This window comes from Pongo abelii, chromosome 15 (assembly GCF_028885655.2).
Source record: "Pongo abelii isolate AG06213 chromosome 15, NHGRI_mPonAbe1-v2.0_pri, whole genome shotgun sequence".
Lineage (NCBI taxonomy): Eukaryota > Metazoa > Chordata > Mammalia > Primates > Hominidae > Pongo > Pongo abelii.
In genome coordinates this window covers 34,093,483-34,118,849 of record NC_072000.2, presented here as the reverse complement: position 1 = coordinate 34,118,849, position 25,367 = coordinate 34,093,483, and the positions used below count along the sequence as shown (strand labels likewise).

Below are 25,367 nucleotides of genomic sequence, written 5' to 3'. Positions count from 1 at the left end.
CTACTTCATTTTACTTTTAATTATTTCCAATTTTCTATGCCAATTACCTTTATAATCAGAAAAAATTCCTAAAATATAGCAATCAGTTATGGTGTCTTGGAACTGGCTCTTATTGGTTCAGGAGAGCAGATGATGTGCATCTTTTCCCAACTTCCTGTTCAGTGACCTCATGTTGGTATTATGACATCAGCAAAGGTGGGAACATTTACACCATGGAAACTGGCAACACTAAAATTCAGGGTTTTGATTTTAGAGAATCTGCTTACCAGCACTTTACAGGCAAGCAGCATCTCTACATAACCTGAAAGAGTAGTCAGTTGATTCTATAAACAGCAACTATAAACACATAAATACAGAAGGTGGGGCGTGGCTGCCTTCATACATCACTAATTTTGGCAAAACCCAGCCTTTGAGAGCTTGGTGAATGGCTTATGGAAAATGAAAACATTAAATTGCTGGCTGGTCGGAAGCGAATTCTGGGATGGGAAGAACAATTGCAGCTCTCAATTCTTTGGCTTGCAGTAAACAAGGCCACAAAGGGCCTGAGAATTATTTTATTCCTTACATAGGAAGACATCTTACTAGCCTTACTGAGGGCTAACCAACAAATGGTAAGTTTATGTTTTAGCTGCACTTGAAAGTTGGGTTACATATAAGTGTTGTGAATCACTGGAATGTGTGACAAAGTTAGTCACCTAAAGTCTTCTTCTTTGGTGACTTTTCAGAGACCAGAATTTTTTTGAAGGGGGGGGTTGGGGGTGGGGAGTTGGTTTTATTTTTCCTGAAGGCAGAAGGAAAATTACATGGTATTTTCATAATTTCTTTTAAATTTCTTGTAAGAGTTACACTCACCTAAAAATAGTGGGGGAAGTGTTATTTTCAATCAGAGTTACTGGGTCTTACTATAGTGCTTTTCTCACCATGATAGTGTCAGGGAATGAGACTACTGCTGAGGATGCATTATTACTATTCACAGCAATATTTAAAGACACAAAAATAGAAATGTTGATATTCTGTTTTAATGCACAAATCAAAGCAATTGGAAATTGCTTCAGTGGGCCAGTTTTAAATTTTTAAAATGCAAAAGACTTCTAACCAATACCAACCAAGAAATGTGCTAGAAACTAATTGGAATATTGTGCTCAAAAGTGATTTTAGTTGGGGTTCAGTTGGGCTCAATTAAACAGACATTTGTGATGCATTTTAAAAAAATATGGTGGCCACTGCTTTGTAAATTAGAGAATATTAGGAAGACACACAGTATTGGCTCTCAGTGTTGACCTCAAAGTGGTCAAAGCATAGTTGGAAGGGCTGTCACATAAACAGAAAAACCATCATTGTTAGACCGACCCAAATCCCGACAACATTAGATCCATGTGATTTTATAAAGTATGCCTGGTTGCCTCAGCTCTCAGAACCCTAAAATAGCCCCTTGCCTTGTTGTCTGCTATAGTCATGTGATAATTAATACACTGAAAACTATTTTTACATGACAAAATATCCAGTCAATTGAGGAAAAACAATCCAGTTATATCATACAATAAAAAGAAAAATTACTTAAATTGGTTGTTTTGTAAAATTCAAAGAGAACAATGAATTATTTTAATAAAATGTTTGTGAGAATTCGTTACAGTGTTTGCATAATTGCTTTTTTGATTTTGTACCGGCTGTTTGATGTAATGAATAGAATGAACCTCAGAGTCCTGAAAATACTGCCACTATGAAATTATGAAAAAGGAGACAGCAAAATAGACTTGTCATCCTATGCAGGTAAAAGAAAATAGTGGCTTATGGGTGTGATGAGTACAACTAATTTGAAATTATCTAGACAGGAGGAGTCATGGCTAGGCTTTGCTTCCACATTATTTTAGTTTTAGGAAGATGAGACTACAGCATTGAGGACATTATTGGCATAATGAGAAGAATTCCACTTCTGTACACCTAAATTGTTATCTGGAAGAAAATGCTAGTTTAGAAAATATGAATTTATTTTTTGACATATTTATGAAAAAGGCCTTTTAGTTGTTTGCTTTAGATAGGTTGTTATATTCAAAATATTCTTTTCAAATTCTATTGAGTTTTATGTGATCAGTATAGTAATTAATAGAACCTTAGTCTCTTAAGTAGGCAACAGAGTAAAGAAACCACTTTAAAAAGGAACCAGAGACACAAAAGTATAAATAATTTTCAAAAGAAAGCAAAATATCATCTAAAGAGTAAATTGTGATCTGTCTTGCACAGATTCTTCAATGGCCTGCATTGTGAGGTTCTTGAATGTCCAAGAACTCCTTCTGATGGCTTCCTGATCTACACAGAAGCCACCTGAGATGGACAATTTTAAAAGATGATAAGGTTCTATACAATAAGCCAGTTTCGTTCCTTTTGAAAAATGGTATATGAATAAACCAGATCAACAGAGACTCTCAAATCTCGCTTTAGATACTACTTCTACTTCGCTCCTTTTCTTCTACCCTGGTACCTTTAAGTAAAGTGTGTGGGAAAAACCACCCCCTAAAAGTTTCAGGCTTTCTCTCCCAGTTCTTTCTGATCTGTTCTTGATTGTAAGAATTAACAAGGAGCAAAATGAACAAAAGCTGGGTCCCAAAGAAGAAGGCAAGAGCCAGAACAATCAACAAACCTATGAGTCTTACCCTAAAAATGAGAGACTTGTCTTCAACAGTTGAGGGAATAAACAAAGTCTTAAGCCTGTAGCAGCGTAGTTCACCCCATGGCAGAACATCAGCAATGCCTAGGTCTGAAACAAAATGACCTACTCATGACAACAAAGTGTTTTTGATACAATACCCACGAAGGCTTTAGGGGTAGAATAGTATTTTAAATTGAAGAAGGTATCAGTTTCAATATCTCTTTCAGAAAGTCTTTCGGTGGCGTATTGTGTAGGTGTGCTATGGATGTAAAGATATAAATTAAGTTCCTTCTGAGTTCAATTAATTAGTTTTATAGGGAGAACTTAGAGTTATTTAAAAAGAAGGCCTTGGATTTTTTTTTTTTTGGTGTTCGGTGCAGGTGATATTTATTAACAAGTAGGCTGTGTATAAAGAATATGTTTGTATGCATGCAAAGTGGTATTTTATTGAAGAATGCAAGGTAGGTTGTCATGGAGATTAAAAGCCTTGAAGTGCTATTCACTGGTGTTAGTTATGGTTGCTGGGCACTAGGATATTAGGTTCTGGCACCCTGAATGTTTCATTGTTGTAATAATAATTACACTTTTATCTTCACTGTAAGGGCTATTCAAGTAGGATAAATAAATACAGACACATGAACAAATCTAACTTAAAGGTAAATATAGCAACCCTATGACCCATCCCGGTGCAAAATTATGTAGCTGTAGTTACTACACCATCAAAATGCTTGATTTTCATTGAGGGTCACTGAAGCTGTTTATAAGATGAATTTACAAAATGCACAAAATCTACACTTACATTAAAAAGCAGCAGAAGAATGAAAGCTATTGACCATTAGTGTAGTCACTGGTAAATATAAAGGTTTCCTTTAGAAGCAGAGGAAACAAATGAAGAGCTTGTAATATGTTTTGCTAGCATTTTCTTGAAATACTGTATTTATATGAGATTTCAAACCTGACTTTGAGCTCTATGTAAAGCATAAAGTGATTTTTTTCTGGTGTTCTTTTCTCTTCCATGATTAGATGAAAAGATCTTGACAAGTTTACCTTAGTGAGAAACTATGTATTTTCTATATAAAGAGACTAGTTATGCTTGGCAGAATCAGTATGGACATTTTCTTAACCAATAAATTAATAGACAGAGTTGCAATATAGAAAACTATACAACATACATAATATAACATTGAAATTTGCAGCAGTAAGTAATGTGGTTTTCAAAACTGCCTTAAGTGATGATTAACTAGAATTATATATATTTATATTTAAACTGATACCACAGAATTCTTTGAAGTCTTGACAGATATGTGGAATATTTAAATGTAGTAATTGCAGTTGCTAAACCTCCTGGGATTAACCTGCTGGAGAGATAGTGACATCTTATACAGAGAAAAATGATTTGTACTGTGGGGGAAAAGCTGAAAATGAAGCAATTCCATGTGTGTCTTATGTTCTTATATAACTCTTTGGAAAAGAAGTTTATTGTAACTAATGAATTGGTAATATTCTGTAATAATCCACCATGTGAACAATTATATAATTTGTATAAATGTAGGCATATAATTTAGTTTTTTCAACACTGATTTTAGGTTTCATAATATAGCACAGTTCACAAAAAGTAAAACACACTGAGAAGTAGATCAGCACTGGATTAATGTTAATGGTAGGAATCTTGGATTTTTGCTTGAAGGTAGGTTCCATATTACTTTATCTTCTAGAAATAGGGAATGTTGTAACGGTACTTCTCAGTTCATTTTAGGAAATATTTGTTAAATGCCTTTATGCTTCAAGCACGTTTTGTTGAATTTAATTGAAGTCAAGGGGTAAAAACATTAACAAAGAGAGAGAGTGGTGGTATATTTTTATCAAATAAAATTATTTTAAAATAAGTCACATTGTTACCATATTATCTGTAGGTAGAAGACAGATTAATTATAGGGATTGTCTGTTGCCTTTGATGTTCAGAACTTCTGATGAAGTACTTTGAGTTGCATCCATATAAAATAATCAAATAGCCATAACTTGAGCTTCAGAATCAATTTCAACCAACTTGGCAAGATACAAATCTCTGTGTGTAAGAGTAGAGCGAGAAGATTTCAGCGAGTCTCTGGGTATACGCTTTCCAAGTCTAGACTTCTCTGGGCTTCTAAATAACACATTGTATCTTAAAAGTACCTGAGATAGTGGGACAATCTGTTTTCGCAGTGGGGTAAATTGAGGTAGATATTTAGTAGACGTGTGCATTGTATAATAGTTGTACACCAGGGAGAGGATATTGAACTGAGAAACACACATTTTAATTACAACTATGCTACTAGACAATCGAGTGATTTAAAATCATTTGTTCATTCCACTGGGGGAACAATGGTGACCCACCATACAATGGGAATTTCTTTAGCATGGCTGCTAATACTGCCAGTGGAGAAAAGGAGTAAGTCTTCACTTAACAGCCTAAGACTTGGCTTTCCATACCACCCTGTTCCCAGACTCCCTACACTGTAGTGGCTTCCTTCCTAAGGATAGAGCAATACCGTCCTCATGAAACTTACAGTTGAGCGAGAGAAGACAGGCATTGAATAAGTCATTATAAGTGTGAGAAATCCTATAAAAGGAAGTCCAGGATTCACTAATTGTGTGTTTACTTGAAAGTCACTGAGGATGGAATATTTGGCACTACTAAGATGACTCCAAAATAGCTTTATCTCTCATCTCAGCCTCTTTTCGGAGGTATAGACCTATATCCCCAAATACATGCTTGCATTTTTAACCCAAATGGAACTGGCTCCTATAACTCAACTTATCCAAATCCAAATTCATCATCTCCTTATCAAAACAGCATCTCTTTCTAACTCTTCCACTTATTTTAGTGGCCCTGTCCTTTTCCCAGTCACAGCAGACCTGAGATCCATCTTTCATTCATTCCTTTGTTTTCCACATATTAAAGATTCTATTTTGATAATGTCTCTTCTGTCTGATCATTTTTTTTCAGTTCCTGCGCTCACCAGGCATTGGTCTTTCAAGAAAATTAAACATGGTCATTCACTTCTTTACTCAACAAATGTTTCATTGCCTATTATAGACTATGTCCTGTGCTGTGGATATAGTAGTAAGTAAAATGGCCATTATCCTGCTTTCACAGAGTTTATGGGGTCATAGGTGAGGCAGATATTAAATGAATAACTGTATTCATTTAATAAATGAATATACATGCTATGAAGGGAAAGTATAGGTGCTATAGAGTGCCAAGCAGAAAGATAATATAGATACCTGATATATTTTGGGGATGAAGGTGGGGCAGTCTTGTCTGAGGCCTATGGAATAAGTAGGAGTTAGAGGAGGAGTAGGAAGAAAATATTCCAAGTAGAGGGAAGAAGTCTCACAAAGTTTCCATTTCTAGAGAGAGTGTGGAGACTTTGAAGCTGGAGAGGAAGGCAGAAGTCGGATTGTGTAAGGCATCATCAGCCTTTTTAAGGAGTTCAGATTTTATTTCAAATGGGATGGGAAGCCATTGATGGGTTTTCAGCAAGGGAATGGAGCTAAGATGTATTTGAGATACATATAGAAAGTAGAATGAGCAGAACTTGTTGAAAGAATGTATATGAAGAAATAGAGGAGGTGCTAGATTTCTGACAAGAGCAACCAGGTAGATAGATGGGCCATTTGGTGAGACAGAGAACACAGGTTTGGAAGGCAGGATAATGAGTTCAGTTTGGGACATGTTTGAGGAAAGTATGATAGCCAAGTGATTGTTCAGAAGGTAACTGGTTATATATAAACATGTTCCTGCTGTCAAGGAGAGAGCCACCCGCCTAACAGATGTTAAGATATTTACAATAACTACACAACAAGATAGATTACAGTTAATGCCACACTAAATTGATGACCCAGGAAAAACCTCATGGAGAAGGTGACATTTGAGAGGGCCTTGAGACAATGATAGAATTTTGACAAATGCTCCTTGGTTTTCTACATGTAAGAATGATGCACTAAAATGCTGATAGGATGCTCTAACTTTTGAAGTTGGTGTTTACTGACTGGTGTAGGATTGTAGGGGATGAACTGGCCTTTTTGTGAGGGTGTCTTAAATTCCAGCAACTATAGATTTTTCTTTTGGGCTTGTCTTCCTTCCAATTTCTTCCCTTGAGGGAAGGTATAAACTTGGCTGCCAGTGTTTTTGGAGTCATACGAGAGAAGAGAGCTCTGGCCTTTACCATCCAATATGTGGATTTTTAGTCATTTTTTGTTTTAATTATAGCACCTCTGCCCTTAGCTGTATCTGATGACCCAAGACCAGAGTTCTTTAGATTTAATCTCATTAGAGAATAATTTCTGCCAGGGTGGGAAAAATGAACTCACTTGCTGGTTGGAAGAGGGGGTCTGGGACTCTCATTGCTATTTATAATTTCTTTCAACAAATTCTTGCCCTCTACCATTCCAAGGTGCTTCTAATTCCCAGGCTTGAGAGGATATGAACTGGCTTGCCTCCTATTGGCTTCATTCTCCAGACTCAAGCTTATTCTTTCTCTGGCCTGCCAAATTAGTACCATCATCCATCTATATATGCTTTTCAGCTTCCAGATTTGTATCTAGTGATGTGTTCTGTTCTGTTTGTCTTTCAGGCTTTCTTCACTGTCATTCAGGAGGGAGTAGAAATAAACTTGTGTTTAATCTGTCATGTATAATAGTAATGCAATTTCTAAAAAGTGCCTGACTGTAATGATTTTAAGTACTGGAAGATAATAGCTTAATAAAGTACATAATCTAATTTCCTCCTATAATTTCGTAATTCTTATTGTAAAGAAATACTCCATAAACTCTGACAGTATTCTGAGCTTCAATTATTTTACAATTGTTTTAGTGCTATTAGTGCCTTACGTTTCTTCAGGCATCCTTTTTCTAAGTCCATTTGCATCAGATAATTGCTAAATTAATAAAAATATATTTACATAAAACTTTTTGGAGAATGGGCTTACCATGTTAAAAAGAAAAGCTAAAGCTATTAGAAACAAAAGGCACAAGGACAAAAATGGCTATATTTAATTAATATTAAAGTTGTGAAATCAACTGGCAAAAAGTAATGAAACTGAGAATTTATGTTGGTACTATGGATTTAAGTATAACCTGAGCCTGAGGACTTAAAATGATGGCATCGGGTGATATAGCTGATGGGATAGTCCAAGAATGACTTCTCAAAATCTCAAGTTAATGATAGCTTTCAGGAAATAATGGAAGATTCTGGGTCTTTTTTTTTCTTCTCTCCATTGCTGCTTCTATATTACTAAATCTACAGATCATTTCTTCATACCTTTGTAATTAAATTTTATGAAAAACAGAGCAAACTAAGACTTTCATAAAATTTACCTTTTTAAAAAATATTTTATAGTCACAAACTCCCATTAGTAAAGATAGGCTATTCATTTGTCCATTCGTTCAAGAAATATTTTTTAAGCACTATTCTTTTTTTTTTTTTTTTTTGGAACAGAGTCTTGCTCTGTTGCCCAGGCTGGAGTGCAGTGGCACAATCTCAGCTCACTGCAACATCCGCCTTCCGGGTTCAAGTGATTCTCCTTGCTTCAGCCTCCTGAGTAGCTGAGATTATAGACACCTGCCATCATGCCTGGCTAATTTTTGTATTTTTGTAGAGAGGGGGTTTCACCAAGGTGGCCAGACTGTTCTTGAACTCCTGACCTCAGGTAATCCACCCGCCTTGGCCTTCCAAAGTGCTGGGATTACAGATGTGAGCCACTGTGCCCGGCCTTGAGCACTATTCTATTTGGCTCATTAGGAGGTTCCCGCAGATACAATGGTGAGCAAAGGGAAATATGGTCCAGGTTGTCAGGTAGCTTTTAGTCAAGGGGAAGAGACAGACATTAATTTTCTAAGCCTACTAATCAAATAAATTGAGATAAATGTCCTCCTGGATAGACACAAGTTTTATTGGCAGGTGTGTAATGAAAGAGTCTTACCTGCACTGGAGGGATGGGGAAAAAGACATGACAGTTGAGTTCTTAATGCCAGTTTAACTAAGCTGAAGGGATGCCAGCTTAACAGTGGGATGGTGGAAACAGTATGTACTCATGTAGTAGGAAGGAGTACTAAATATTCAAGGAACAGTGTTGAGACAAGGTCAGTGTGGGCAGGAATTAAGGAGGACCATGACCGGGCTGGAGAAGTAAAAATAATCAGATCGCAGAATAATGGGAAGCCTGCAATACTGGGAGTGGGAATTTCGCTTAAATGTGAGTGAAAATTTTTTTTCCAAACAGTAGTACTTGCATGAGAAATATTAAAACTGACTGCTGTGTTTCATCACAGATGATTCCACCAGGTGAAGCTAATAAAGGACCATGAATTTGAGTGACTGGGGGGCCCATAGGATACCAGATCCTTATTGAATCTAACTGAAGACTCTTTCATGTCCAATGAACAATGGAACTCACTTGTTTTAACCAACTATGTAAAGAACAATGGAATCTTTAGCCAATGCAGTGCTAGTTTTCAATGCTTAATTAACACAAACACCATAACTCTCCCTTTCTGACACTTACACATTTCTGAGTTTCCCCTGCTCAGTGAACTACCTGTGAATTTTTCACTTGCAGGTGTTTCCTTGCTTGGCAAGAAATATTTACCTCTTAATGTGTTTAGCTTAAATGTTTGCATTTTTTTTGATAGCAAAGTATGGGGATATAGATCATATCACATTTGAATCAAGAAAGTCCTGTCTGGCTGTAGTTTGGAGAATGGCTTGAAGAATGAATCAGTGGATTCCAGGAGACAAGTTAGGTTACTGCAGTAGTCCAGGTCAGCGTGATAATGGCTTACTCCAGAATGATGGTGGTGGAGACAGACAGTGATGGACAGATTTGAGAGATATCCAGGAGATGAATTCACAGTACTTGGTAGTGGATTGGATATGGGGGTTGAGAGGTAGTATCACAAATGACTTGTGGGCTTGAAGTGATGTTGATGTCAGTCAACAAAGTAGGGAATCCTAAAAGAGGTCCAGACAGAGAGTGGGGAAAGGGAAGATTAGGAGTTCAATGTTGCTTTGCTTATTGCCTTCCAAATTGTTTGTATGGGAATCAGAAGCTTTAAAAAGAAGAATTGTAAACAGAAATAGTTTTTATGTGTATCATATTTCAGAGTCATTAGAGCTACAGTTTTTCTTATATATAAATACTCTTGGTTTATTTGTTATGTATCTCACTAGATTTTCTTTGGGCAATCCCATTGGCATTTTCCATTTATAACAATTGCAGTCATTTCAAATTGCATTTTAAAGGAAGTTATGTATAAAGGTGTTGTGCAGTTTGCTATAGATCATTTATGCAGAGTGGAGCATAGTGAGTTCAATTAAAAAATAAGGCCAGAAAGCAAAGTCTTCTTTACACTGGTGCATTGCAATGTGTGAATTTGGTATGGATGAACGTAACTGTTGAAATCAAATACAGGCGTGGGGAAATATCACCTGTTGCTCACTTAGCATTGATTTTTAGTAGCAGCAGGTTTAGCTAAAAATCTGTGATCAATGGACTGTTACATCTCTTTCATTACAAGTCTCTTTCATTTCCAAGGGAGGAGAAGAAACCCTGAATGTTTTCTGGAAATAGTTTTCTTTTATTATTAAAGCAATATGCTTTCAATATAGAAAAACATAGAAAACAACATTTTTGATTCTGGAATATCTCTGTATTTTTTTCAGATACATGCCAGCAAGACTTTTTGTTTGCTTGCTTTTTTTTTTTTTTTTTTTAAAGATATACAGGGAATAGGAAACAAAAAAAATTTAAACAGAATCTCTAGTCCTAGCTGTGACCCACAATTTCAGTTGTTTTTAAAAAATTATTTCTCAACTAGATTATCTACACCACCAGAATATAACTAGATTAAGAGTAAAATAAAATAACATGCTTAAATATGTTATATCCCTCCCTCAATATATCACTGATTTTTTAGAGATATGATCTTGCTCTGTTGCCCAGGCTCGAGTGTAGTGGTGTGATCATAGCTCTCTGCAACCTTGAACTCTTTGGCTCAAGTTATCCCCACTGCCTCAGCCCCACAAGTAGCTAGGACTACAGGGGCATGCCACCATACCCAGTTGATTTTTTTTTTCTTTTTTAAGTTTTTTGTAGAGACAAGGTCTCACTATATTACCAAGGCTGGTCTTGAACTCCTGGCTTCAAGTGATCCTCCTGCCTCAGCCTCCCAAAGCACTGGGATTACAGGTGTGAACCACTGTGTCTGGCCCCTGCCACTGATTTTTAAGTAGCTAAAGATGGTCAGATATTTTTTTAAACCTCTAATGTATTCTTTTGTGAGATTGGCCCCACTCTTTAAAAAAAAACTTCTTGTTCCTATTTTGTATCATTTGTCACCTTATCTGTTCAGGTATTATTTATTCTGTTTATTTTATATTCTTGTCATGTCTACTTCAATATTTTCACTTCAATTGGTGTGTGTCATTCATGTTGTTGACTTTTATTATAATAGGTGATCTCCTTAGGTGTCTAGATAGTCTGGCCTTTGAGTTCTGGTTCTTTTTTTTTTTTTTTTTTTTTGAGTTGGAGTCACGTTCTGTCACCCAGGCTGGAGTGCAGTGGCATGATCTTGGCTCACTGCAACCTCTGCCAGGTTCAAGCAATTCTCCTGCCTCAGCCTCCCAAGTAGCTGGGACTACAGGTGCGTGCCACCACACCCGGCTAATTTTTGTATTTTTAGTAGAGACAGGGTTTCACCATGCTGGCCAGGCTGGTCTCAAACTCCTGACCTCAGGTGATCCACCTGCCTTGGCCTCCCAAAGTGCTGGGATTACAGGCGTGAGCCACTTTTTTTTTCTTTTTTTTTCTCTTTGAGACAGTCTTGCTCTGTTGCCCAGGCTGGAATGCTGTGGTGTGATCTCGGCTCACTGCAACCTCTGCCTCCTGGATTCCAGCAATTCTCCTGCCTCAGCCTCCAGAGAAGCTGGAATTACAGGCATGCACCATGATGCTGGGCTATTTTTTTGTATTTGTAGTAGAGATGGGGTTTCATGATGTTGGCCAGGCTGGTCTTGAACTCCTGACCTCAAGTGATCTGCCTGCCTCGGCCTCCCAAAATGCTGGGATTACAGGTGTGAGTCACTGCGCCTGGCCTTGAACTCATGTTCTTTTGAGGGAGAATGAGCTACCTTGTCTGTGGAAGGACCAGAGGTCATTCTGTGATGTTTCAGCAGAGTTTGGGGAGAGAAGTGTTGAGCCCTGTAGTGGAAAGCCCTGGGAACTACAGGCCTCTTGTTGACCACACCCCTGCATTCCAGCCTGGGCGACAGAGCAAGACTCTGTCTCAAAAAAAAAAAAAAAAAAAAGGCACATGCCTGTAATCTTAAATTACCTTATACAGTTGGCACTCCGTATCTGCAGGTTTCACATCTGTGGATATGACCAATTGTGGATCAAAAATATTTGGAAAAATAAACAATAAAAATAACACAATAAAAATAATATAAAATTTAAAAACAATAAGTAAAAACAACTATTTGCTTAGCATTTCCATTGTATTAGGTATTGTAAGTAACCTAGAGATGATTTATAAAGTATATGAGAGGATGTGTATAGGTCATATAAAAATAGTATGAATTTTAATGTGAAGCACTTGAGCATTTGAGGATTTTGGTGTCCATGGGGTTTCTGGAACCAATTCCCTAGAATATAGAGTATGACTGTAATCCCTTTTTCCTGAGAGGGGGAAACTGATGGCTCGAAATGACCCTGGAACTATCCCGAAGTCAGGCATTAGTTTATTGAAGTAACTAGGCCCTGTCCAATTTGCAACTAGTAGTCAATTGACTTTTATGCAGCAAATCCAATATCAGTTGTTGGGGGCCACAGTTAATATGTTTTTTGCCCTAAACACCCATATGGTGCTTTAAATAATATTGTAACATTTTGGGGCCACTTGTCAAGAGTGGTCTGGTGCCAGGCAATAAATATGTGTATCAAAACCATTAGGCCTATCTAAAGCAAAATAATTTGTGGTGCAGTCTGTAGTGTGTCTTGAGAGTAAAAGTGAGATTACTTTAAAAGTGAGATTACTTCCAAATACACAGCTTTAGTTTCCTAGTTTTCTTTAACGTTTTACATCTGTGCAATTTGGTTATAAAATGTAGCTATCACAATAGGTCCTCAAGTATTTGGTGGAGACAGGAACCTCCCTTTCCTAATACAATGTAATAGGGCACTTTAGATTTCTGGGTTTTCTGGTCTGTTGTGGTATTTGCCATCTAAAGTTCCTTAATTATCAGTTGAGTTCAATTACCCACTAAACCAATGCTTTATTACAAAGAACTGGTACCAAGGGAAGCTGGGTGGCTTCCAAAGGAAAATGTCTACAAATCCAATAGAGTGGTTTTGGCTTAGCCAGTTCATACATAAATTGGAACTGAGTGACTAGAAATGTAAAAAATGTCATTGAATAAAACTTTGTAGGTAACATAAAGATAGACTTAAGACCAGCAAAAGAAGAAATTACTAGGAAAATAGAGCGAAAGAATGTGTATTAAAGTGGGCAGTCGCTGGTCTTGTTCAATGGCTTTTGGGTGGAGGCTATTGACATATCAGGTAGACATTTATTTGGTTCAAAGATTTTGGGCAAAGCCATTGCTTGAAGACTGTCTACTTTTGTAGGGTTTCTGAGAATCTTTAGCTTGAGATTTCTGGTTGGGAGAGTCTTTTAGTGATTCAAGGATGATTATTCCCTTTTTCATCGAGAGACATGAATCTAAGAATCAGTCCTTTGAAGTTTTACTGCTATGTTAGAACATGATGGAGTCTTTACTTTGGAGTTTAAGGGCTGTCTTTCCCTCATGTTTCTTCTAGGAATTAGGTCTCTAAGTTTTATGTTATGCAAAGATTGTCTAGGAAAATATTGAAGAAGGGTTGCTCACAAATGTTGATGATAAGACTGAGTATATTGCATAAATCTCTTTCAGTATTTAGTTATGCCTGTTTGCAATAGTGTGTAGAGTTAGAGATGATAGTCTTAGATTCATGGGACAATATATCAATAATTTGTAAGGAGAGAGTCAGTGAATCCAAGGAGTTGATTTCATTGTCATTAAAGCCAATAAAAATACTTTAGATCATGAAAGTTCAAATGTCTTAAGAACTATCCTAATTTGAACTGCAGAATTCCATTTATTCTTTCTGCTTTTCTGAAAGATTGGGAGCAATATGGACTGTGAAGTTTATAAGTAAGTAACAGAGCTTTGCAAAATTATTTAATATGAGTCCTAGTAAAATGGGCTGTCCTGTCACTTGAGATAAATGTTAGCATCCCCCAAGTTGGGAACACAAAATCAAGTAATTTTTTGCTACTCTAAGAGCCACAACTCTCTGGTAAGGATTATTTCAATCCATCCCTAATATGTAAAGAATGACCAGAAGATATTCAAAACCCATTTCAGGAAGTTGTATGAAAATCATTTGGAGATGTCCATAGAGAATAGGGGTTTGGGCTCTTGCATGTTCTATTTTTTTAGAACTATACCAGGATTGTGATAGTGACAAATAACTTATGCATCACTGGCATACTCAGAATGTTATTGACATTTCCCCCACTACTGTTAATTGAGTATAGCAGGCAATTTTGTCCTAATCATGCTGGGCAATTTAATATAAAAATTTTATAAAGTTTAGTTTTAGAACTTCTGGTGCCACCAGGGAATCATCCTGAGAGTTATCCTTGAACTCTTCAATGGATTCATCGTTTTTTTTTTGTTTACAGGGTTGAATTAGAGTCCAACATGTTTATTTTTTAATTTTATTTTTAAAGAGCAGTTTTAGGTTCACAGTAAAATTGAGAGGAAGTACAGCAATTTTCCATACACTCTTGCCTGCACATATACATAGCCTCCCCCATTATCAACATCCATCACCAAAGAGTACATTTGTTGCAATTGATGAACCTACATTGTCACATCATAATCATTCGAAATCCACATTTTACCTTAGAGTTCACATTCTATGGGTTTGGACAAATGTATAGTGACATATAGTCATCATTAAAGTATCATACAGACTATTTTCACTGCCCTAAAAAGACTCATCCCTTCGCCCTAGCCCTGGCAGCAACTGATCATTTTACTGTTGCCATAGTTTTGCCTTTTCCAGAATGTCATCTAATTGGAGTCATGCAGTATGTAGTCTTTTCAGATTGACTTCTTTCACTTAGTAATATGCATGTCTTTTGTAAGAAGCTTCCTGCATATCTTTTGAAGTTTGATACCTCATTTATTTTTATTGTTGAATAGTATTTTATCTTCTGAATGTACCATAGTTTGTTTACCCATTTACCTACTTGAAAGACATCTTGATTGCTTCCAAGTTTTGACAATTATGAGTACATCTGCCATAAAGATCCATGTGTAAGTTTTTGTATGAACATAAATTTTCATCTCCTTTGGACAAATATCAAGGAGTGCAATTGCTGCATGGTATGGTAAGAGTATGTTTAGTTTTATAAGAAACTGCCAAACAGTCTTCCAAAGTAGGCTGTACCATTTTGCATTCCTACTGGCAATGGATGAGCATTCCTGTTGCTCCATATCCCCACTAGCATTTGGTGGTGTCAGTATCCTAGATATTGGCCATTCTAATAGGTATGTAGTGGTATCTCATTGTTGCTTTAATTTGCATTTCCCTAATGAAATATGATGTGGAGCCTCTTTTCATATGCTTATTTGACATTTATACATCTTTTTTATTCTTTTTTTTTTTTGAGATGGAGTCTCACTCTGTCTCCCAGGCTGGAGTGCAGTGGTGGGATATCGGCTCACTGCAACCTCCGACTCCCTGGTTCAAGCTATTCTCCTGCCTCAGCCTCCCGAGTAGCTGGGATTACAGGCACGCACCACAATGCCCAGCTAATTTTTTGTGTGTTTTTAGTAGAGACGGGGTTTCACCATGTTGGCCAGGATGGTCTCCATCTCCTGACGTCATGATCCGCCCGCCTCAGCCTCCCAAAGTGTTGGGATTACAGGCGTGAGCCACCACGCCCAGCTTGATATCTATACCTCTTTTTTGGTGATATGTCTGTTTGGGTATTTGGTTGATTTTTAAATTGGGTTATTTATTTTCTTATTGTTGAGTTTTAAGAGTTATTTTTACATTTCAGATAACAATTCTTTATCATATGTGTCTCTTGCAAATATTTTCTCCTAGCTTGTGGCTTGTCTTTTCACTCTCTTGACCTTGTCTTTTGCAGAATAGAAGTTTTTAATTTTAGTGAATTAACGTATCAATGCTTTCTTTTATGGATCTCTCCTTTGGTGTTGTATCTAAAAAGTCATCACTATACCCAAGGTCATCTAGCTGTTCTAGACATTCATTTTTTTTGCATGTGGATGTCCAGCTGTTTCAGCATCATTGGTTGGAAAATTGTCTTTTCTCTATTTTGTTACTATTGCTCCTTTGTCAAAACTCAGTAGACTATATTTATGTGGGTCTGTTTCTGGGCTCTCTATTATATATCACTGTGTGTCTATATCCACAACATAAATTGCTGGGATTTTGATTGGGATTGCCTTGAATCTATAGATCAAGTTGGGAAGAACTAGCATCTTGACAATATTGAGTTTTCCTACCCATGAACATGGACTATCTCTCAGTTTATTTAGTTCTTTGATTTTGTTCATCAGAGTTTTATAGTTTTCCTCATATAGATCTGTACTTTTTTTAGGTTTATACCTAATTGTTTTATTTTTGGGGGATGTTAATGTAAATAGTATTGTGTTTTTATTTCAAATTCCATTTATTCATTGCTGGTATACAAGGGTATACCAAAGTTGTTGGATAGCAAAGTTGCTGGATACTTCTGTATAGTACCCTTTCAGGAACTGGAGGCTTGAGTCAAATGTATTTTTACATGAAATGCTTCTGGGTGAGGCTCCAAAAAAACCTTCTCCAACATCTACTGCTTTTATCAACAACTTGGGTTACCTATGAAATTTAGGGTCCTTAAATTACTCTTAGGGTCTTCCCATTTTATTTTTTGCATAATTTTTTTTGCATATAAGGTTCTCACAAAATGTGAACCAATTGCTGTAGATTTGGGAACTCTGGAGTTTATGTTCCTAAAATCATACTAAATTCTTCTATAAATTTCTATCTGTATTAGTTCATTTTCACACTGCTATAAAGATACTGCCTGAGATGGGGTAATTTATAAACAAAAGAGGTTTAATTGACTCACAGTTCTGCATGGCTGGAGAGGCCTCAGGAAACTTACAATCACGGCGGAAGGCAAAAGGGAAGCAAGGCACATCTTATATGGTGGCAGACGAAAGAGAAGAGCAAAGTGGGAACTAACAAACACTTTTAAAACCATCAGCTCTCATGAGAACTCACTCAGTAACCCAAGAACAGCATGGAGGAAACCATCCCCATGATCCAATTGCCTCCCACCTGGTCCCTCCCTCCACACCTGGGGATTACAATTCGAGTAGAGATTTGGGTGGGGACACAGAGCCAAACCATATCACTCCCTATCTTATCTAGACTCTGGGAATTCTTTAACAGTGACTCTACACTTAAATGATACCAGAACTTGTATTCAACCATTAGGGGTTTTTCTGTTCTGCAGGATGTTTAATTTTAAGAGTTAATTTAACTTTGGGTGCTACTGGGTGACTAGAAAGGAAGGGAGGCAGATCAGGAGGAGTTATAGAAACAGAAGGAAATGTAGAAGCATAAGATGGATAAGAATAGTAAAGGTTATTCACTTCAAATCAAGATTTGGGGTATCTTGAAGAGAGCTAGTTTTAATTTTTTCAAGTTTTTATTTTCTCTTGGCCAAAGAATCTCTTAATAAAGCAATTTTTCCATCTGAATTTCTTTGGCATACTTCCTCATGTCAATAAAACCATGCAGACCACTGGTACTGTTTTTTTTTTGTTCTATGATACCCTTCAAATGAATAATTTTGTTCATATCTAAGCTCACCAATGTGGCTACTATAAATTCTATATTGTGAAATTATGTTACTTGGAAAGATAAGCAGAAGAATTTGAGATGTGGTGTAAATACACGTGAGAAGGAGGAGTCCAGCTCAGGGTAGGTAGGGACATAGATTTAGGTGGAGACTAAGCTATGGGTGTCTGGGAACAGTCTGCTCATGCACTTTGTGAATTGGATCTCCAGCCTAATTGTTGTGCCATCTCCAGCTGCAAACTCAACTTATTTGTAGTTCCCAGTGGATGAAAAGATTTAGAATGAAAATATTCTCTCAGAGCCAGAATCTCAGGGACAACTCAGGACAGGGGAAAGGTCTCATGATGTTTTGATAATTGACCCAGGACAGAGTTTGCCCAAAAGACTCCAGTCTGAGAAGAAACCTTTTGAAAATCTCCATTTCCAGAATGGCTCAATGGTCTTATTATGGGCCTATCATTGGGAAGTTCTCTTCCCAATGAACTTCCCCTCACAGATGCACAACAATGATAAAAAATAAGGGCAGATAGAATTAAATAGTAATATTGTTAGTAATTGTCAGGTTTTCACTAAGGATAAAAGTTTTGTAAATCTTATCAGATAATAAAATATTTCCTAGAAAAGAATTTTGTATTTTAGGAGTCAAAATAAACTCATCATGTGGGGAGGTTAAAAAATAAAATACAATAAAATAAATTGAAGCTCAAACCTGAAGTAGACTTACCTCACTACTGTTGTCATGGAGATATCTGAGGGAGAGTTCCAAGTGGCCTTTGAGGAACACTCTGTTCTTTGTGGAGAGCCTTAAGCCACTGCAGTGAGCAGATCATGGTCATATACTGGTAGAAACTCCAAGACTGCTGAATGCTAGCTTCCTGAAAATACCATCAAAATACCCTGCTGATAAAACAAAGCCAAGCTTACTGTTTACCGCAGTATGAGAGATCTCTACCTTGACATTCTTAGTGACATCTCTGAGAAGGAAGAGTAACAGTAGCATATTTATGAAGTTTTGAGAATTTGAGTTAAAATTCATCTTATAATGCTTAAGATTAGGCAGAATTCACGATATGTTAGTTTCGAATGTGAGGGTTTCAAATCAAATCTTAAAGAGTAAACTGTCATTTGAGGAGCTTAATTAAGCTATCGATTATCTTGAGAAATGGGTATTTAATAATGGTAAATTGAGTAGTCTAGTGGTCAGATAACTGAAATTTTGGGAAGTTCCTGAAACAAGAAATGGTTATTGCAATTTTAATCTTTCTTGGCAAGAACTTCCTACAATAGTAAATTTATGTTAATGCAGACAGTTGAATAGTAACATCATGTTGTAGACAGTAAGTTGTGGAGATGGTTTCAGTTGTCAATACTTCCCCCCAACATACACACATTTTATTTCCTGTTGAAACTTTGGAAATTTAGGTTCAGGAGCCATATGAAACGTTGCATCAGTTTGCAAAGTTCTTTCTGTTTGCGGTGACACTTTTTCGCTTAGTTGACTTAGAATTTGCTTTATTCTGTTGTCAGTTGGGATTTATTTTGTAAAATGAAATTAAAATGCCAACAGAGAATTTAAAGTGCATAATGGCCTCTAAAAACGAGAACATTTAGCCACAATCAACATAACTTTTTCCATTTTAAGTCATGGTCAAAATTGGAAAGAAAAATTTACAAGTATGATTTCTTTTTTTTTCCTCCCAGCAGGCATTATTAAATATAGAAAGCTTAAAATTTCAGAAACAGTCTATGTTAACATGATTTAAATAAAATCTTCTGTTAAGATCATTTAAAAAAATAGAAATCTGGGGTAATCTTAGTGCTATATTTTCATTGTACACTTTTAAAAAATATTCTTTTGCCACATTCAAAATCAGTTAAAAAATTGCAGAGCATACTTATTTTTTGCTTCCAGATGATTTGTTGAAAATAACATCTTTTGATTTTAAAAGCAAAGAAATTCTTATTATAACATTTTAGAAAATTTAGAAAAGTACAAATAAGAAAGGAAAATTTGTACAAATTACTACTTTCTAGAGACAGTCACTGTATTCATTTTCTAGGCTGTGTGATAAATCAACACAAACTTAGCAGCTTAAAACAACAGCACACGTTGATTATTTCACAGTTTCTGTAGGTCAGAATTCCTGGGACAGTATAACTGAATAATTCTGTGCTTCTAGATCTCACCAGGCTGCAGTCAAAGTGTTGACTGTGTTGTGTTCTTATCTGGAGGCTTGTCTAGGAAAAAATATGCTTCCAAACTCATTCAGGTTGTTGGCAGAATTCACTTCTCTGCAGCTGTGTGACTGAGGGCTCTGTTTTCTTACTGACCACTGGCGGGGAAGGCCACAGTTCCTTGCCACATGACAGCTTGAATTTTCAAGCCAGTATGTTAATCTCTCTCTCCAGTCTGCATCCACCACCTTGCCATATTCTATTGGTTAGAAGCAAGTCATCAGTTCTGTCTTCACGCAAGGGTAGGGGATTATACAAGGGCCTGACTCGTCGAAGTTCAGTTTCTGGTGTTCACCACAGCCACTTTGTTTTTCATGGGGAGGTGTACCCTTCCATGCTTTTTCCATGATTGCATAAATACAGTATATTATAAATATAGTATAATTTTTTTATTTTGTCCACATTCTTTAAAAATGTGTTTTTAAACTTAATATATGTATATATAGTGCATATATATAGCACACGCATATATACTGTAATTATAATAGTGCTATAATTTGTAATAAAATGTATACTAATTTATAGTAGGAAAATTTATAATAGAAAAACTGTATCAAATCTGAATGCCCAATAAGAGGAGACTGCTTATGTAACTTTTAATTTTAAATTTCCTCTTACTGTAGATTAAGATTATTTTTAGTTTTTAACTATTATATATAATTCTTCATAAAAATTTGCCTATAAATCCTTGTGTATTTTTTTTTAAAAAAAAGCCTTTAGGATAAAAACCTGTAGTAACAAAATTACTAGGTCAAATGGCAAGACGTCTTAAAGGTTTTGAACTTATAGTCCCGACTTAACTACTGGAATGGCGGTACCAATTTAAATTCCTCCCACTCTTCAACATTTTATCAGTTTGATTAGAGGAGAAATAGTATCTCGTTTTAATTTTTCTTTCTTTCCCTATAAATGAGCAAGACATTTTCCATATGATTTCGTCCTTATTTATATTTATTCTTTAAAGATTACTGTTCATTCGCTAATTTTTCTACTGGTATGTAGTAATTTTTTAATGAAGAAAATAAGAGATATGAGAAGCATTTAAGTTTTGTGTGTTGCAAGTGACAAATCCTTCAAAATCAGCGTTAAAATATATAGATAATATCAGTGAATACTAGCACCGTATAACATTGCCCACTGAAACACTAAAAAGTACAAAAGTTCACAACATATTGTAAGGGAAATTCATCAAGAATCTGCTCTGTTATCTTGGAGGCACCAGACATACCATATGCTGTGTCTAGGAGTTGCTATGGTAACTACTTTTAAAATTTAAGAACAGAGTAAATTGTTGCCTAAAATCTCCATAACTTAGTGAGTCAATTAAGATCTTGTCAGAGCACTGCATTCCTTTCACTACCTGGTAATGCTTTATTTCTTGCAGTTCTATAGCATGTAATGTCTGTGAGTCAGAGAAGAATGTGTTTATTCCTAGCTATTTAAGATCCTGGAGAGGATGCTGTTCATTTAGTATTTTTATGATTAGTTAATGGATCATTGTTAAGGGAGATCTCAAGAAATAGACACACAGAAGATGGGTAGATTTGAGCATGAAAGTGTAAAGTTGAGAGAAATTTTTAGAGCCATGACCTCACATAAAGACATGGAAGTAGAGAGACATGGCCAGTCTTTTGGAGTTAGAAGGACTGGGATGAGAAGCTACATTTCTTGCCTCCCATTGTATCACCACACTGTAGTATTTTCACAGTTTTGTCACTTTTTAGAAAATTAAGTTATATTTTTATCCAGGTGATACATTAACCCATCAATGCCCCCAAAGTGAACTCAAAGTTTTATAACAAAATGATCAGTTTCTGACCCTTTCTCACCTCCTGCCAACCTTAATTTATCAAATTTTGACATGTACCATTTTATCATAATGGTAATGTAACCACACAACGGGTTCTCCTTGCCTGCCGCCTAGACTGACAGGGGAATTGCAATACAGAAAGAGTTTAATTCACGCAAGCTGGCAGTATGGGAGACTGGAGTTTTATTATTACTCAAATCAGTCTTCCTGAAAACTTGGGATGGGGGTTTTTGAGGATAATTTTGTGGGTAGGGGCCAGTGAGTTGGGATTGGTGCTTGGTTGGATCAGAGATGAAATCATAGGGAGTCAAAGCTGTCCTCTTGTATTGAGTCGGTTCCTGGGTGGGGACCATAAGACCAGATGAGCCAGTTTATTGATCTGGGTGGTGCCAGCTGATCCATCAAGTGCAGGGGCTGCAAAATATCTCAAGCACTGATCTTAGGTTTTACAATAGTGATGTTATCCCCCAGGAACATTTTGGGATGTCAGAGTCTTGCAGCCTTTGGCTGCATGACTTCTAAGCTATAATTTCTAATCTTGTGGCTCATTTGTTAGTTCTACAAAGGCAGTCTAGTCCCCAGGTAGGAAGGGAGTTTGTTTTGGGAAAGGGTTGTTAATCGTTTTTGTTTCAAAGTTAAACTATAAGCTAAGTTCCTCCCCAAATTAGTTCGGCCTATGCCCAGCAATGAACAAGGGCAGCTTAGAGGTTAGAAGCAAGATAAAGTTGGTTAGGTCAGATCTCTTTCACTGTAATATTTTTCTCAGTTATAATTATGCAACAGTGATTTCAGTAATAGAGGTTTTAAATATTTTATACTCTGCCCTCTTCTCTCTCATATTCTGAAAAAATATATATATATTAGTGTTTAATTCAATAATCAAATTTGTGAAATCATGATCTTGTAAAATATTATTGACTGCAGAAGCATGTAGATTCCTTTCTCATGCAACTTTTTGTTTTCCCTGGAGTTAATACTTGTCTCTTTTAAAATTTTCTAATTTCTATGTACTCTTCACTATATTTTTTGGTCATATAGTATCAATTTTTTAAAAAAAATAGTCAAACACAATTTTAAGCACTACCTTTTAAGCTCTTACCCTGACATTTTAAGCTCTCACCCTGAGACATTCCTTCTGAAGCCATTGTTCTTCCTCTTGCTTCCAGTTGGACTAGTTGCTTTCCCAGCTGCTACATAGCTGTCAATCTGGATTTCCCTCCATTGTCCTCATGTGTCGAAGTTCCTGCTTTTTGAAGTCCATGTCTTGCTCTTTCTCCCTCATGTTGCTGAAGTACATCCTCCAGTAGCTTCCTAGAAAACAGCATATGAGAGACCAAAACATCTGTAAATTCTTGCATATTTGAATGGATTTAATCTTACATTTGACTGATAGTTTGAATAAGTATACAATTATAAGTTAAAAATAATTTTCCCTCAGAATTTTGAAGGCCTTGCTGCACTATTTCCTAGTATTCATATGCTACTGAAGAGCATTCTCTTTACCCTGGTGTTCTGAAATTTCATGACGATACCTTAGTGTGGCTCTTCTTCATTCATTATGGGGGTCCTCTTCTCTAGATATTTATGTTTTTCAGTTCTGAGAACATTTCTTGTGTTATATCTTTGAGAATTTCCTCCCCTTGGTTTTCTTTGTTCCCCCTGTAATACTTTATTGAAGATTTACCCAAATTGATTTTCCTACCCTACAATTAAAAATTAAAAATTTGGCTTAATTCCTAAGAAATCCTTCTCTGAATATTCTCTGACTTCCCTCTTTTCATACCCTTCTATTCTTCTATTCTTTTTTCATGGATATACAACCTTCTTTTATTTTTAAAAGATATTCTTGTAAGTTTTTAAAGGAGTTCTTTTTTCTTTGGCTATATGTTATATGCATTGTCTCTCTTTGCCTCAAATTCTTTTTTTATCATTAGAAACTTCAAATATACTTCTCAAAGATAAAAAATATACAATTATGAGATTTAAGTTCATCTATTCTACCGTGTTTAATATTACGACAGACAAATTCTAAGCTACTGAAATATGTTCAAGAAACTTCTTTATAAAGTTACTAAATGGCAGTGACTATGCATTTTGCTTTTTTATTTCCCACAATACATACATGTAAATAAAACTTTTAGAGTGCTTATAAATGTAGAAAAACTATTGTATCAGAAATTGCTTAGTCAATTTTCTAGTAACTTGTACTCTCCGTGTATCATCTAGTTTTTTAAATCTTTCTTCTCTAGGTCTCTTACTAAAGCTTCCTGTTCAAACTCTGGCTGAGAATTTTTGCTGCTTCTTTCCCTACCTCCTCATTTCCGAAGGTAATTCCCTGGTCAATCTCTCTTTCTAATAAATTATATATATATAATATCTAATGAAAAGGTCAAGGCAAGCCAGGTAACAAATCTTCATATAATTGAATATGAAAAGGAATATTTCTTATAGGAGTCATTGTAATAAAACCTTGCTAGGGTACTTTTAAATATAGAAATACATGTCTTCAGTAAGTCTCGGGAATGAACAGATTGATTGTGGCTTATATCACACAAAACGGGAAAACTTATAGTGCAAATTTTATTTTTTTATTTTTGGTGCAGTGAAATTCTAATAAAAAACCAAAGTATTGTAAAATAATATGTTCCTACACTGGTAATCAAAGAAAGAATAGTTTATAGTAGTGGCCATCACTTCTGATTTGTTTTTCTAGCACTTGAAATTAACAATTTGAATCTTATCTTTAACGGGATTAAATTTAACAACAAATATTTTGAAACTGGTTAGTTAGTCCTTTGATTGTTATTTTAAAACTTTCTAGAGGCGGGGTGGCTCATGCCTGTAATCCCAGGACTTTGGGAGGCCGAGGCAGGCAGATCACGAGGTCAGGGGATCGAGACCATCCTGGCTGACACGGTGAAACCCCGTCTCTACTAAAAATACAAAAAATTAGCTGGGCATGGTGGCGGGCGCCTTTAGTCCCAGCTACACGGGAGGCTGAGGCGGGAGAATGGCATGAACCCAGGAGGCGGAGCTTGCAGTGAGCCGAGATTGTGCCACTGTACTCCAGCCTGGGCGACAGTGTGAGACTCTGTCTCAAAAAAAAAAAAAAAAGCAGAGACCAATTTCCCTTTTCTGTCATTAGTGGTTTTGGTATGTTTACAACTGACTCCTTTGTAAATGTGTGATGTCAAGGGTTTTATTTTGAACTCTATTTAAAAATTGAACTGCATTAGTCTTTACCACTTTTTTTTGGTTTGAGCAATGCAAAAGCTGCACCTTTCCCGATTGTAGCTGATCTCTGTCATTCATTGCTTCTCCTTACCTTTCCAAAGAGGTACCTTTCTGGCTTCTCTGTTGAACATTCCCTAAATAAAGTGCGGATGAAAAGCAATAGAGGAGGGAATTATAGAAAATTATAAGGCTGAAATAGAAACTGGCCACAGCAGAGATTAAAGGTAGGTAAGCATGTATTCAGTATATATCCATATACTCAGATACACTGTGGCCCTTCCGGATCTTGGAAAATCTTGAGCAGAGCATATTTATAACAGGATCCAAGTATATTTGCTTTTCTAAGCAAGTAATCTTAGGCTATGGACTATTCATAGTGTAGTTAGTTGGGTTATTTTAAGCAAATGTTTTCACCTTCTCCATGCACTCTGCACTTGTCATTTGTCAAATGGGGGTAATGTCTACCTTAGCACAC

The 25,367-nt window shown here is 36.2% G+C and overlaps 1 long non-coding RNA gene across 2 annotated transcripts in view; it reads left to right on the top strand.

Annotated features, from left to right (window-relative positions):
- Window positions 1–231: 231 nt before the first annotated feature.
- Window positions 232–25,367, top strand: part of LOC129049739 (uncharacterized) — a 59,382-nt gene continuing 34,246 nt past the window's right edge. Inside the window, exons 1-2 of one of the 2 annotated variants that reach the window (XR_008513029.2) lie at window positions 232–611; window positions 23,908–23,985. This is a non-coding gene — a long non-coding RNA (uncharacterized LOC129049739). The remainder of the gene's footprint in view (window positions 612–23,907; window positions 23,986–25,367) is intronic. The other variant, XR_008513028.2, reaches the window with a different exon arrangement.